The sequence below is a fragment of the Myxine glutinosa genome, chromosome 8, assembly GCF_964187855.1.
Source record: "Myxine glutinosa chromosome 8, kmMyxGlut1.1, whole genome shotgun sequence".
In the NCBI taxonomy this organism is placed as follows: domain Eukaryota; kingdom Metazoa; phylum Chordata; class Myxini; order Myxiniformes; family Myxinidae; genus Myxine; species Myxine glutinosa.
In genome coordinates this window covers 104,677,689-104,694,375 of record NC_136268.1, presented here as the reverse complement: position 1 = coordinate 104,694,375, position 16,687 = coordinate 104,677,689, and the positions used below count along the sequence as shown (strand labels likewise).

At 46.5% G+C, this 16,687-nt stretch overlaps 1 protein-coding gene across 7 annotated transcripts in view; it reads left to right on the top strand.

The window, feature by feature from the left end:
* The window catches only part of LOC137433159 (ras-specific guanine nucleotide-releasing factor RalGPS2), a 262,715-nt gene that overhangs the window by 117,648 nt on the left and 128,380 nt on the right, over nt 1-16,687 (top strand). The window lies entirely within an intron of this gene.

The following is a 16,687-nucleotide window of genomic DNA, read 5'->3' as shown; positions in this document are numbered from 1 at the left end:
TTCAAATACCTAAAATTAGAATCAGGTGCACCAGCTCAGGTGCAAATGATTAGAACATCGTTAGAGAGGATCTTGGAGGAACCTGTCTTATTTAAACCTCAGACATTTCGTTTGGTTTGCTCTTTGTTGTTGAAGTGTGCGGCGTCACCATGCCTAGATCAAAAGAGCTCTCCGAGGCCTTCAGAAAGAAGGTTATAGATGCCTACGAGTCTGGGAAGGGATTTAAAAAGATCTCCAAACAATTTGTAATCGATCATTCGACTGTCCAGAAGATCATCTACAAGTGGAGAAGATTCCAAACAACTGCCAACTTGTTCAGGCCAGGCCGCCCCCGCAAGTTCAGCCCGAGAGCAGACCGCAAGATGCTGAAAGAAGTCTCTAAGAACCCCAGGATGTCATCACGGGACCTTCAGGTAGCTCTTGCCACTGTTGATGTCAAAGTGCACGAGTCTACCAATAGAAAGAGGCTGCACAAATTTGATCTACATGGGAGGTGTGCCAGGAGGAAACCTTTGCTGTCCAGAAAGAACATCAGGGCAAGACTAAAGTTTGACAATGAACACTTTGGCAAAGACCAGCACTTCTGGAACAATGTGCTCCAGACAGATGAGCCAAAGGTAGAGCTATTTGGCCACAGTACCAGAAGACATGTGGGGCGAAAACCAAAGACAGCATTTGACCACAAGAACCTGATACCAACTGTAAAGCATGTGTTACGTGGTCCCCTCGGTGAATACCTGGTCTCGGTGACCCCCGGACCGTGAGAGGAACGCCGCCAGCAAGCTGTATTATATATGCGCTTTCGCCACGCAATCCATATGAATTTCACCCAGGAGACAACTGATGTTCAAGGATATATTTCCAATGGTAATGATACCATACAATTTCAAAGACACAACCACGGAGATTTTCCCCGAGCAATCAACAATACACAATCATCACCAATTCCCAATTCCCAATCAATTCCCTATGATTAAGATGGCCATCTTATACATGTGTGTCCCGGTGAGTACTCACGACACCCTTTTGGTCTCGGTCCCGCACAATGTCTCTGGGCCCCTCCTGACCAAGATGATGGTCGCCGTCGCCACACTCGGGCGGTTGAACGAACCCCGGGTGGACGTGTTTCCACCGGGCAGGTATCGTACCAGGCACCGTGGCTGCAGCCCCTCGTGGCCACGCGAAGCGGATACGGTAGAGCAAGCCAAACCCCACGCCGCTTGCAAGGCGCGTTAGGCCCCAACGTGCGACCCGCACGCGTCTGTTTGGACGGTGCCGCGAACGATGCCAGACGCGGGGTCGATGCACGGCCCCACGTCAACTTGACGTCTCCACCGGGCAGGTACACGTCCCGGTAATTCCTCTCGCCAGACAGGCTTCGGAACGCCGCTTTTCCACGCAGCGCAAGGTCGATCCCACCTTTGGTCGGAGCGGGGCGAGGAAGAATACTACTCGTCCCTTTTCTTCCTCGTGTCTTTTCTCCTTCCGTTTCCGGTCACTTCCGTTTCCGGCCACTCTTTCAGAAGGGCTCCTGACCCTCCAACCACAACAACTACACAACAACTTAATATACTACACACGGATAAGCAAAGACCTGAATGGTAATTCACATACATTCACATAAATATGTAACACTCCCCCCCTTCAAGAAAGAAAGTTTGAACCCAGCGAAAACTTTCTTTGCCGGCCAATTTGGAGAAACAAACCAGATAACTCAACCCCCCCCACATTATCCGTTCCCCCCGGGCACAGTTATCACTTAAAAATAAAGCAACCAAAATTTCACCACAACCCCTCCAGATTACTCCCTCTGGACTAAGTACCAACAACGACATTGTCCCTGCCAAATCAAACTCCATCTCATGACCCTCTGACTTTGACCGTCAGTTTCTTGGGAATGAAGGTTAAGGGGTTGATCAAAGATCCAAAGTTAAGCAACTCGATAGCACTTTTTCCGGGCGGCCAAGCCGAGTATTCACTACATGGATGCCTTTAGGAACGCGGAGTTCACGGTTAGTCCGTGCAGGAAAGTTCTCTACATGGGCGCCTTGAGGAACGTGGAGTTCACGGTTAGTCCGTGCATGAAAGTTCACTACCTGGACGCCTTTAGGAACGGCGTTCACGGTTAATTCGTGTAGGAATCTTGGCTCGGCGGCTCCGCCGCCTTCAGTGCTTCAACTTCTCACAACTTCCCTAATAATTAGGGTGGGACCACTGGTCCCTGTAGTCCCATGAATAGCGGTCTCCTTCTCGGCCACTACTTTGCCAATCCTTCCTTCGGGAGCGGCCGTAACTCAGGGAGCCTCCATAATAATATTGATTGCGGCCACCACCAAAACTACCGCCCAGTTGTCCTCTCCTGTAGACCTCTCGACGCCTACGAAATGCCTTCCCTACTGTTATGGTCCGACCCTCCAAATCCTTGCCATTCCAAATCTTCTCTGCCTCTCTGGCGTCTTTTGTGCTGGCAAACGTGACAAAGCCGAACCCTCTTGACTGTTGCGTTTCCCAGTCTCTTACCAACCGCACTTCCACCAGCGGTCCATATCTGTTGAAGACAGAGGTCAGAACTTCTTCCTCTGTTTTGAAGTTCAGTCCCCCTACAAATAACTTGGCACTTTTGTCGCCATCCCGAGCTGGTGTGGTGTTATTTTCCCTGCTGGGCTCTTTACCAACCCTCAGGTTACCATAAACTTGACCCCCGGCCAAATCATTCCCGATAACCACAGATACACCCTCTACAGGAAGCGTGGCTTGTAAACCGACGGTGACCGGTCCTGACACCAAATCGGACTCCAACTGGATGACATGAAGGGGAGCACTAACACCGCCCCCGATCCCCTGTAAACGAACACTATCCCCCGTTGCCGTCTCCTCGGACCATGGCAAAATGCCTTCAAGCATTAAAGATTGATGGGCCCCTGTGTCCCTCAATATCCTAACCGGTCTCCGGTTAGTCGAGGCTCCATCCAGTGACACAAACCCCTCTGAAATAAATGGTTGGTAACCCTTTTGATGGCGATTTCTTACGCTAGCCATCGCATTCGGAGTTGTAATAGTCGGACTCCGCTCTGGGTTGTCCCTTTTCATGAGGTAACAACTGGACATCAAGTGTCCAGGTTTCTTGCAAAACGCGCAAGTAGGCCCGGAGGAAAAACTCGGGGTCTGCCTCGGGCCCCCCGAACTATAAGCTTGTCTTGGGCCCGCATCCCTCTGATTTCGAACCGGTGGGGTATCATAGTTGTCCCCATAATCACTCGAGGCCGCCGCCATGTATGGTCGTTCTCCGCACCTGCTGTTCCCCACCTCCCCTGCGGAGATCTAGGCGAGGAGTTAGGTTCGTGGACCCCTATTCGGTGGGTTAAGGCATAATCATCTGCCATGGTGGCTGCGTCCCACAACTTTGGTACTTTCTTTTCCTGCAGGTACACTTTGATGTCCTCGTGGACACACTGCTGGAATTCCTCCACCAGGATCAAGTCCCGCAATGTCTCGAAGTCTTTCCCGACTCCTTTTGACTCACACCACCGATCAAACATGTTTTCTTTCACTCTGGCAAACTCCACATGGGTCTCACTCTCCCTCTTCCTGGCATTCCTGAATTTTTGCCTGTAAGCTTCCGGAACCAACTCATAGGCCTTGAGGATGTGCTTCTTCAGTACCTCATAATCTGCACATTGGTCCATTGGTAGCGCCGAATAAATTTCCTGAGCTTTCCCCACCAGCACACTTTGCACGAGTATGGTCCAGGCCTCCTCCGGCCAGTTTAATTGTCGAGCCACTTTCTCAAAGTGTGGAAAAAATTTCGCGACTTCTTTTTCACTGAACGGTGGAACCAGCCTCACATGTCTGCCCACATCCCAGGTTTTCTGGTTAGGTGTCGACCCCGTCAGCAAGGGTGGTGCCTCTCCCCGTTCTCTCATTAACTCCAGCTCCTTGAATTTGATTTCTTGCTGAAGCTCCATGTCACGTTCCTTTAATTCCCTTTCCGCTTTTCTCTCCTCTGCTTCGAGGTCCCTTGCAGCTCTTCTCTCCTCCGCTTTTCTCCCTTCTAACCTTTCCTGGAGTTCTCGTTCCACTCTCCTTTCCTCTGCTTGCTTCTCTTCTCTCCTCTCTTCTGCTTTCCTTTCCTCTTCTGCTCTTTCCTTTTCTGCTTTCCTTTCTTCTTCTGCTCTTTCCTTTTCTGCTTTCCTTTCTTCTTCTGCTCTTTCTTTTTCTGCTTTCCTTTCTTCTTCTGCTCTTTCCTTTTCTGCTTTCCTTTCTTCTTCTGCTAACCTTTCCTGGAGTTCTCGTTCCACTCTCCTTTCTTGTGCTTGTTTCTCTTCTCTTCTCTCTTCTGCTTTCCTTTCTTCTTCTGCTCTTTCCTTTTCTGCTTTCCTTTCTTCTTCTTTTATCCGTTCCTGGCTCCGTAATTGCAACTCCAGTTTCCGGAGCTCAACGTCTTCTGGTTCTTCGGGTAGCCACTCCCAGGCTAACTCGTCCCATGTTCCTAATCCCACCATAGATTGTATCACCGTGGCCTGCAACTCTGCCTTCCTCAAATTAGTTCGGACCTCCAAGTTAAAATGTTTGGCCAATTTCAAGAGGTCCGACTTTAGCAACGCTCGGAACTGTGCCTCACTCGGGGTTACCCCAAAGTTCTGTGCCACAAACGCCATGGTGCCTATCGTTAACACCTGTTAACCTTCACCCAAGACTTTACCCCAATTTCTCAAAAACAATTTACCAATTAATAATTAATTAATAAATTTTAATTAATAAAAAAATTATTATTTTATTATTTTATACAATTTTAAATCCCGGACGTAGACCCAATTGCGAAACCGCAAATCGTAATTTGGACGAGCCCCCAATTCTGTTACGTGGTCCCCTCGGTGAATACCTGGTCTCGGTGACCCCCGGACCGTGAGAGGAACGCCGCCAGCAAGCTGTATTATATATGCGCTTTCGCCACGCAATCCATATGAATTTCACCCAGGAGACAACTGATGTTCAAGGATATATTTCCAATGGTAATGATACCATACAATTTCAAAGACACAACCACGGAGATTTTCCCCGAGCAATCAACAATACACAATCATCACCAATTCCCAATTCCCAATCAATTCCCTATGAATAAGATGGCCATCTTATACATGTGTGTCCCGGTGAGTACTCACGACACCCTTTTGGTCTCGGTCCCGCACAATGTCTCTGGGCCCCTCCTGACCAAGATGATGGTCGCCGTCGCCGCACTCGGGCGGTTGAACGAACCCCGGGTGGACGTGTTTCGACCGGGCAGGTATCGTACCAGGCACCGTGGCTGCAGCCCCTCGTGGCCACGCGAAGCGGATACGGTAGAGCAAGCCAAACCCCACGCCGCTTGCAAGGTGCGTTAGGCCCCAACGTGCGACCCGCACGCGTCTGTTTGGACGGTGCCGCGAACGATGCCAGACGCGGGGTCGATGCACGGCCCCACGTCAACTTGACGTCTCCACCGGGCAGGTACACGTCCCGGTAATTCCTCTCGCCAGACAGGCTTCGGAACGCCGCTTTTCCACGCAGCGCAAGGTCGATCCCACCTTTGGTCGGAGCGGGGCGAGGAAGAATACTACTCGTCCCTTTTCTTCCTCGTGTCTTTTCTCCTTCCGTTTCCGGTCACTTCCGTTTCCGGCCACTCTTTCAGAAGGGCTCCTGACCCTCCAACCACAACAACTACACAACAACTTAATATACTACACACGGATAGGCAAAGACCTGAATGGTAATTCACATACATTCACATAAATATGTAACACATGGTCGTGGAAATATTATTGTTTGGGGCAGCTTTGCTGCATCAGGGCCTGGGCAGCTCACCATCATAGAATCCACTATGAATTCTTCATTGTACCAGAGGGTGCTTGAGGATAATGAGAGGCCATCTGTCGGATAGTTGAAGCTCAACCGAAGGTGGACCTTGCAACATGACAATGACCCGAAACATACCAGTAAATCCACCAAGGAATGGCTGAAAAGAAAGTAATGGAGGGTTCTGGAATGGCCAAGGCAAAGCCCGGATATAAATCCCATCGAGATGTGGTGGGATTTGAAACGAGCTGTGCATGCAAGAAACCCCTCAAACATCGCACAGCTGAAAGAATTCTGCATGGAGGAGTGGGCAAAAATTTCTCCCTGTCGATGTCAGAGACTGGTAGACAGTTATAAGAAACGCCTACTTGAGTTTGTTTCTGCCAAAGGGGGCAATACCATCTATTAGAGCCAAGGGTGTACTTACTTTTTCCACATGCGAAATTTGCATTGATGTTTATTTAAATTATACAATGGACTACAAAATGTAAATGTTTCATGATATTTGTTATATTATATCACCTTTATCTATCAATATTGTTTAAATGAAGAACAAATAGCTGTATGTTGAAATATGTTGAAAAAGTCAAAACTTTACATGGGGTGTACTTACTTTTTCACGTGACTGTATATGTGTATATGTATACAGAAATATGTTAAAATAAGGGTAAGCGGTCAAAGCACATTTTGCAATGCCCAAGATTGGTAATTCATACAAAACCACAAAGCAAAGTGATCAATTTTTAAGTTTGTATCTATACCTATAAAAGGCAAAAATATCTCCTCTCTCTCTCTCTCTCTCTCTCTCTCTCTCTCTCTCTCTCTCTCTCTCTCTCCGTATGCATGGCCACATCTTTTAAGTCCCAAACTCCAAACTTGGGACACAAGTGCAACTTCGTATGGGGAAGGGGGGGGGGGGGGGGGGGGAGTGACATAGGCTATGTGGTCATAGCCTCATGTGGGGCTGTGGAAGGGAGGGGGCGAAGGGCATAAATTATATCTATGTAAATGTGTACTGTGTAGCGCCACCTTGTGGTGGTGGCAGATGGCATCATAACTCCCTTTTTACCTGGGCAACACTGAGATAAAAACACTTTGCACAGGTAAATTCTCTTCCCTCCCCTCACCTTCCACTCCACCCCCCTCCTCCCCCACTGGGCCATGTCGGCTACTTAAGCTTAAGCTAGTACATATATATACAGTATATATTGTCGTGCGGCTCCTGGTTAACACCAGACCGCAAGATGAAGTCAAAGGGGGGGTGTCTGGTTAACACCAGAAGCCGCGGAGGACCGGAACGGCTTTAATGGAGGCGATAACCAAACACGGATTCGGCTATATGTCGCACGGGAGGAAGAAGGAAAATGGAGGCTGCGGCAAAAGCGCTTACCTTGTGCGCCGACTGCAGCCTCGATCCTGCAAGGAAATTAATTCAACCGGGCACAGGTTTAACAGGGGATGCAAAATAATACAAGGGTTTATTAAACGAAAAAGGCAAGGACAGGGAAAAGCACGCACCGGTAATAAAATATCCTAATCGGGACGTCCCCAGACACAGATTTCGGATACGAGACACAGGAATGGATTAACAAAAGAAATACGAGGTGTGTTCAAAAAGTATGCGACCTTAATTTGTCGTGCGTAAACAAATGAAGCTAGGGAGGCGTTGATTGGTGCACGTATGTAGGCGATCCTAATGCGCACGCGTACATTTTTTCCCACCTGCAGAAGCTGTCATTCGACGGCAGACCGCCGATGAGTGAGGAAGTGTAAGTGAGCGCCGTCGGATTTTCGTTTTTGACAAAATGACGGAAAAACTTGAACAACGCTACCGCATCAAATTTTGTGTAAAGCTTGGCGATTCCCAAGTGGAAATGATCCGCAAGATTCAACAGGCCTTCGGGGACGAAGCAATGAGCACCACACAGATAAAGGAGTGGTACAACCGCTTCAAAGATGGCCGCACATCAGTGGAGAGTGAAGCACGTTCGGGTAGGCCCTCAACATCCCGAAATGAGATCGTCATTGACCAATTGAGGACCCTGGTGATGCAGGATCGTCGAATCACGATCAGAGAACTTGCAGACGAGGTGGGCATCAGCATTGGATCCGTTCATTCCATTATGAAGGAGGATTTGGGCTTCAGGAGAATCTCAGCGAAGTTCGTACCAAAGCTGCTAACGATTGAGCAGAAGCAACTCTGTTTGGAGATCGCACAGGACATGCTGGAGACTGTGAACAGCGATCCCAGCTTCCTCAACACAGTGATCACTGGCGATGAGTCCTGGGTTTATGGGTACGACCCAGAAACCAAGTTGCAGTCATCACAATGGAAGCATCCAACATCCCCGAGGCCAAAAAAAGCAAGGCAGGTCCGCAGCAATGTCAAAGTCATGCTGACCGTCTTCTTCGACTCCAGTGGCGTGGTTCCACAGGAGTACGCACCACACGGCACAACCATCACCAAGGAGTATTACCAAGAGGTTCTGCGTCGCCTATACATATATATATACATATATATATATATATATACATATATATATATATATATATATATATATATATATATATATATATATATATATATGTATATGTATATATATATGTATATGTATATATATATATATGTATATATATATATATATATATATATATATATATGTATATATATATATATATATATATATATATATATATGTATATATATATATATATATATATATATATATATATGTATATGTATATATATATGTATATGTATATGTATATATATATGTATATGTATATATATATGTATATGTATATATATATGTATATGTATATATATATGTATATGTATATATATATGTATATGTATATATATATATATATATATATGTATATATATATGTATATGTATATATATATATATATGTATATGTATATATATATATATATACTATGTATATATATATATATACTGTATATATATATATATATATATATATATATATATATATATATATATATATATATATATATGTATATATATGTATATATATATATATATATGTATATATATGTATATATATATATATATATGTATATATATGTATATATATATATATATGTATATATATGTATATATATATATATATGTATATATATATGTATATATATATATATATGTATATATCAGTCACTATGCGACCTTCATATCATCAGTGGAGAACCGCCAGCAAGGTGTCGCATACAGCTGCTGCTGCACCTTGCTGGGAGCGATAAGCACCGCCTGCCACACGGTAACGTTATCTCTGGTATCCACTCATCATATGGAGTCCACCTGGTTGCGGTTGGGAGTTACTAATAATGGTATCTGTAATCTGGTTCTCCAACCTAATGAGCGGACAGCATGACGTCATCGCCATGCATGTCCGCATTGCCTGCAAAGCTCCAGAGGAACCATCTAGCAGTGCGTCATTACGGATTATATATTCAGATACTGTCACAAGTGCATGCAAAACTCAGTTACCGACCTGGTTTCGCCCTTGTTGGGGCTTCATCAGGGCAACGCAGTGAGGCTTTCCATACACTTGTAACTCTGTGAACCTTTCGGTTTTTATATCAGTCACTATGCGACCTTCATATCATCAGTGGAGAACCGCCAGCAAGGTGTCCCATACAGCTGCTGCTGCACCTTGCTGGGAGTGATAAGCACCGCCTGCCACACGGTAACGTTTCATATGGAGTCCACCTGGTTGCGGTTACCTGGCACGTTACCGTGTGGCAGGCGGTGCTTATCGCTCCCAGCAAGGTGCAGCAGCAGCTGTATGGGACACCTTGCTGGCGGTTCTCCACACCAATGGTGATCGTAAAAAACAAATAATGTATTAAAAATCTTACACAGGAATAACGACACAACAATGATCGCAATCAACAATACAATCGACACATCTTATGATGGTACCATCAGCTAGGGTAAGATAGCACACTGTGCTCCAAGTGAGTGAAAAAGAACACTCCCCAATGGCTCTATAACTCAAAGGTGATCCCCTCCAGCGAGTGTCAGAGCGAGATCAAATCGAAACCCGAACCCCGTTCAGATGACGGGCCCGGTCACACTGCCAAAACAGCTCACAGGCGTAGGCGGCCGAAGCGGCATAAAGAGTCACATGGTCCAAAACCGTGTCAGGCAGACTCAGGGAGGAATGGGAAATCCAAAGGTGCCCTCCAGATACAAACGTTCACTGTTCAGTCGGCGAACCGCAAATTAATCTTCAAACTCCGCGTTGCGCACACACATCCCCGACAGACGACAGGATGGTGACAGAACTGACGCGTAGCAAAGACCTTTTGCGATGAACAAAGCACAAGGGTCAAAATGGCCGACGGCTCCTTCTTGAGTCGAAACGACCCGGCGATGATTCGTCAGAATCCCAACGCCAAACCTGACCACGCAGGTTTCTCAATCCCAGCGATAACACCTATCGCAGGAATTCCTTTCAAGGAACTCAAAGTTCACTCGCGACTTTCGTTTGACAATGCTCGCTACGGAGCTTGAAGCGACTCGCTTCTTGCCAGACTTCACTCGCCCCGCCTCCGCTCTCCCTCCCCTCTTCTTCCTCCTCTTCCGGTTCCCGATCCTGTTTCCTGTTTCATTTAACATTAACATTTTTACCTTGTGACAATAATAATGGCTATCTCCCTCAAGCAATAATAATAATACTACATAGAACCAGAAATGTTTCAAGGGGATGAAAACCACAACAACGGAAGTGACGAATCCGTAACACTTCCCCCCCTCAAGAAAAAGTTTGAACATAGTGAAAACTTTCTTTGTAAGCAAAATTCTTTGAACAAACAAAAGTAGACTCACACCCCAAATCATCAATTCCCGTGAGCAACAATAATCAATATTTCCCAAAAATAAAGCAACAAAACTTCAAACAACTTACAGAGATTTCCAAAGTTTATTCACTCTGGGCAAAGCATCAGCAACGACATTGTCCCTGCCCTTTACATGCTCAATTTCCAAGTTGAACCCCTGCAATGCCAAATTCCATGTCATCAACCTCTGATTTTTATTTTTAGAGTCTTTTGAATGAAGGTTAAGAGGTTGTGATCAAAAATCCAAAGGCAAACAAATCTATAGCACTTTTTCCGGGAGGCCGAGCTGAGAGCCAGGTTCCATGGTTGTTGGGTGGTGAGGCCTGGAAGTATTCACTACATGGACGCCTTTAGGAATGTGGAGTTAACGGTTAATCCGTGTAGGAAAGTTCACTACATGGACGCCTTTAGGAACGTGGCTTTCACGGTTGATCCATGTAGGAATATTGGCTCGGCTGCTCTGCAGCATTCAGTGCTTCAACTCTTCCTAACTTTCATAATAATCACGGTTGGACCGCTTGTCGCTGTAGTCACGTGAATAGCGGTCTCCTTCTCGGCCACTACCCTGATAATCATCCCTTTGGGAGCTGCCGTAACTCTGGGAGCCTCCATAGTAATATCGACTGCGGCCACCACCAAAACTACTACTCCCACCCCGGGAGCCATAGCCACCCCTGAAACTACCTCCACGTTTTCCTCCTCTGTAGCCCCCTCGACGCCTATGGCCTGCCTTCTCCACTGTTATGGTCCGACCCTCCAAATCCTTGCCATCCAAAATCCTTTTCTGCATTTTTGGCATCCTTTGTGTTTTCAAACGTGACAAAGCCAAACCCTCTTGACTTTTGCGTCTCCCTGTCTTTTATCAGCAGCACTTCCAAGAGCGGTCCATATCTGCCGAATACAGAGTCCAGAACATCTTCCTTTGTGTTGAAGTTCAGTCCACCTACAAAGATCTTGCCAACACTGCCTCCATCCCTAACTTGTGTGTGCTGACACTTAGTTTCAGGGTACTTCCTCTTCTTGTCAGGGCGTTTCCTACTCATAACACGAGTCGCGGTACAGGATGGAAAGATACCTGGAATCTCCTGCTCTAACTGTGCAGTGTTATTTTCCATACTAGGCTTTTCAACAAACATCGGGTTACCAGAAACTTGACCACCGGCCAAATCATTCCCGATAACAAAATATACTCCCTCTACAGGAAGAATGGCTTGTAAACCTATGGTGACTGGTCCTGACACCAAATCAGACTCTAAATGGATGACATTAAGTGGAGCTTTAACACAGCCACCAACCCCCTGTAAACGAACACTAACACCAGTTGCCGTCTTCTCTGACAATGGCAAAATGCCCTCAAGCATCAAAGATTGAGGTGCTCCTGTGTCCCTCAGCACCCTAACAGGTCTCTGGTTAATAAAGGAGTCTTATATAGCCCCATCAAGCAGAGTAAACGACCCTCATGGCGCTTTACATTATCATGTGAACGCACACACACCGCACACACATACACAAACATACACACACACAGACGCACCTTCACTCTTGCCCTATTCCTCTCCCTCCCCATTCAAAACCCACAGATGTGTACTCCCCCTCCTCCTCCCCTCCCTCCCCCGCACATGTACACAGACATACTCTCGATCTCTGTCCCACCTCAAACCAAAGGGAAAACAGGACTTGGACTTTGAAAGACTTGTGAAACAGATAGGTTTTGAGGGAGGTTTTAAAGGCAGGAAGAGAGTCAACATGTCGAACAGAGGAAGACAAGTCATTCCAGAGCAGAGGTGCAGCAAAGGAAAAGGATTTCTCACCAAACGACTTAGTGCTGGTGCGCGGCAGCTCTAAGGCCATGGAGTCGTCTCTTGAACGAAGCCGTCACCGAGGTTCATAGAGAGTGAGCAAATCGGAGAGATAGTGAGGTCCCGTTCCACACAATGATTTATAACATATTGTGCAAATTTTGTATTGCACACGAGTAGAGACAGGCAGCCAGTGTAAAGATTCAAGGAGCGGAGTAACATGGTCAGACTTCTTCGCCTTACAGACAAGATGAGCGGCAGAGTTTTGAACCTTTTGTAACTTATCCAAGAGAAACTGAGGGCAGCCAGCATACAAAGAATTACAATAGTCTAGCCTTGAGAGGACAAGGGCACCGACCAGAGTTAGAGCAGCGTGAGGAGTAAGAAAGTGGTGAATGGATGCGATCTTTCGCAGCTGAAAGTATGCTGATTTGCAAGTTTGAAGTGCTTGCTTGGAAAATGTCATGTTAGTCGAAAACCACACCAAGGTTCTTGGCCGACGAAACAAAGTTTACATCGGTTTCACCAACATGAATAGTGGTAGGAAGTGAACATTGTAGAGGACATCTGTGCGATCCTACAATCATAGACTCTGTTTTAGCATCGTTCAGCTGAAGTTTGTTTTGGGTCATCCACGCCTTCACGTCGGCAATACAGCCTTCTAACACTTCAACAGTGGGCACGATTTGTTGAATCGTGCTTCCTTTGTACAGCTGATTGTCGTCCGCATAGGCGTGGTGATCAACTGAATGTCTGGCAACAAGATCAAATAGAGGCCGAGTGTACAAAAGAAAGAGGATAGGTCCCAGGATTGAGCCCTGGGGAACGCCAAAGGAAAGCGGACAAGGGGCTGATTTCTGGCCATTGACAACAACTGTTTGCACTCTATCAGTAAGATAGGACATCAGCCAAGAAAGGGGAGTACCAGTTATACCAAATGTGATTTCAAGACGACGAATTAAGACACTATGGTCAATCATGTCAAAGGCGGCAGACAAGTCCAAAAGAGCAAGAACGGAAACCTTACCACAGTCAAGAGAGGTCAGAAGATCATTGGTTATTCTTAGGAGAGCGGTCTCGGTGCTATGGCCTGGTCTATATGCTGACTGGCGAGAATTGAAAAGATTATTTGAAACTAGATGGTCATTCATCTGTGATAGCACAATTCTTTCTGTGATCTTTGACAGGAAAGACAGGTTGGAGATAGGACGGTAATTTTTCATGTCGTTAAGGTCAAGGGTAGGCTTTTTAAGAAGTGGTTTAACAAGAGCTTGCTTAAAGAGAAGCGGAAATGAACCCGTAGTCAGAGAATCATTGATAACTGCAGTAATAAATGGGAGGAGGGTGTCCAAACACTCAATAAACAAATCGGTGGGAATGGGGTCAAGATCACATGTTTTTGTGTTTGACTTGAGGATTGTACATTTGACAATTTCCTCAGTAACAGGAGTAAACGAACTAAGAGGTCGTCCGTGAAAGCAGTGTTCAGCATCATCAAAGGAAAGGAGTGACTGCTTGTCAAGATTGTTTCTTATTGACTGAATTTTATTGTGAAAGAAATGCAGGAAGCGTTGGGGTAGTTCGTTTTGAGGAAATACAGTGGGAAGAACGGATTTATTTTTGGTGGCAAACAGGCGGTTGGTAATGCTGAACAGTTGCTTGCAGGAGGAGCTCCTAGTAATCCGATCAGAAATATATGACGTTTTTGCTTTCAGAATGATTTTTATGACGAGTCTTTTAGCTATGTTATACAACTGTTTATGGACTGTGAGGCCAGTCTTCAGCCACTGTCTCTCAGCACGTCGTCGTTCCTTTTTGGCAGCCCTGACTTCGTCGCTGACTGCGCTGAACCACGGAGTACTCCTGCGTCTGGGAATGGCGCGCCGTGTCGCTGGAGCATGACAGTCCAACGCTATGCGGAGGCAACAGTCGAGGTCTTCTGCAGTGACATAGGAACGGCCAGAGAGACGGGTGTGAAGGTCCTCTTTAAAGGCAGAACGGTCGATGGCACGAATGTTGCGGGCAGTGATGAAGGTGGGCCGAAGACGAGGAACAGCAATACTCAGGTGGCTGGTGACACAGAAGTGGTCTGAGGTGATAGCACAGGTCACTGACGTGGACTGCACCAACTGATCATCGCATCTGTGCACTAACCAATCCAGGATGTGTCCTTTAACGTGTGTAGGTTGGGAGACAGACTGAGACAGACTAAAAGTAGAAAGGAGGTCAATGATCTTTGAAGTGAGAGGAAGTTGTGGTTGGTCGTAGTGGACGTTGAAATCTCCAAAAATCAAGACGAAACCAGGAAGAGTATTGCAGTGATCGAGCAGATTAGGAAGCTGGGTCACGAACATAGTCAGTAAGTTTGTTTTTCCGGTTAGGTGGAGGTCGGTAGCGGCAGAAGAAATGAAGAGTGTTTTCTGACAGAGTGAAGATGACATGGGCTAGCTCGTAGGATGAATGGTCGAACGAAAAAGTCGTGGTGAAGGAGACAAAGGGAGAGAAGTTGTCTCTGTAAATAACAGCCACGCCCCCACCCCTAGAGGAGCGAGGAAATGACTGCAGGGTGTATCCAAGTGGGGTGAGATCAGCACATCTCGCTTCGCCGCCAGTGGGTCGGAGCCAAGTTTCGGTCAGAAAAAACACGTCGATATCGTTATCTTGAATAAAAGAGGTAATTTCGGTTCGCTTTTCAGGACTACTCACAGACTGAGCGTTGAATAAGGCGAGATACAGGTCAGAACGGTGTTGTTTTGGTGCTGTGTATGTTCTACAGGGATAGATGAGGTTATTGAAGTTGACAGGGGACACTTTTTCACAGGAATTATTAAAATGTGGGCCGGGCCGTCGCTGGTCGCGAAGAGAAATCACAATCGGTGTTTTTCTCTGCTTTCTCCTCCTGCCTCGCTTTGTGCGTTTTCTCGGGAGACCAACGCCGATTTCAAGTTCTCTGAGGCCTGACACGAGTCCAGGAGTCAATTGAGTGGTGTTGTTTAAAGACAAAAGTTTTTGCCGAGTGTAGCGAATAGGCCTCGGGATAGAGGCGTTAGAGCAGATAGTCGAGCTCGGTACATGCAGCGGTGCGTGCAGAGGTGGGGCGAGCGATGGGGTGAGCGGTGGGGCAAGCGGTGGGACGAGCGATGGGGCGAGACGGGGAAAAGAACTGTCTTGTTGAGAGGCGCACACCGGGGCTGCGTGAGGCTCAACGAAAAAACATGGCGGGTACTTACAGTTCAAAATTTTCAACTTTGTGGCGAGTAAAAACCAAAGTACTGCAAATCTCACGGGCAGACATGCCACCATAAGCCAGGAAACGAAACAGGGATCCATCACAATCATTCACACAAAGCACAACACGACAGCACACGCTAAATCCAACAGAATCAATCAAATACACAGGACGACCGACTCAGCTCAGCCTGCTAGGCGAATGACCCGGAAGTTAATCGTCTCTTGGTCTTGGAAGACTTGCTTAGTCAAGTCTCCATCCAGTGACACCAACCCCTCTGAAATAAATGGTTTGTAACCCTTTTGAGGGCGATTTCTCACATTTGCCAATGCATTCAGAGTTGTACTAGTCTCACTCTGCTCCTGATTTTTCCTTTCCAGGGCATAACAGTGGGACATCAAGTGTCCAAGTTTCTTGCAAAAAGCGCAAGTAGGGGAGGAGATACTCGTGGTTTGCCTCGAGCCCCCCCGGAAGATAGGTCTGTCTTGGAACTGTAGTCTTCTGATCCCTAAAAGTTGCGGTATCAGATTTGTCCTCATAGTCCTCTCTAGGCCGCCCCCATTAATTTTCGTTCTCTGCACCGGATGTACCATAACTCCCCTGGCTAATTTTAGGCGAGAAGTTAGGTTTGTGGAACCCCATCCTGTGTGTCAAGGCATAGTCATCTGCCACGGTTGCTGCCTCATACAACTCTGGTACCTTCTTTTCCTCCAGATGTACTTTAATGTCCTCGTGGACACTGTTTGAATTCCTCCACCAGGATCAATTGTCACAACAGTTTGAAGTCTTTCCCAACCCCTTTCGAATCACACCACCGATCAAACATGGTTTCCCTCATTCTGGCAAACTCCACATGGGTCTCACTCTCCCTCTTCCTGGTATTCCGGAATTTTTGCTGGTAAGCTTCAGGGACCAATTCATAGGCTTTGAGAATGGTTTTCTTCACTATCTCATAATCTAC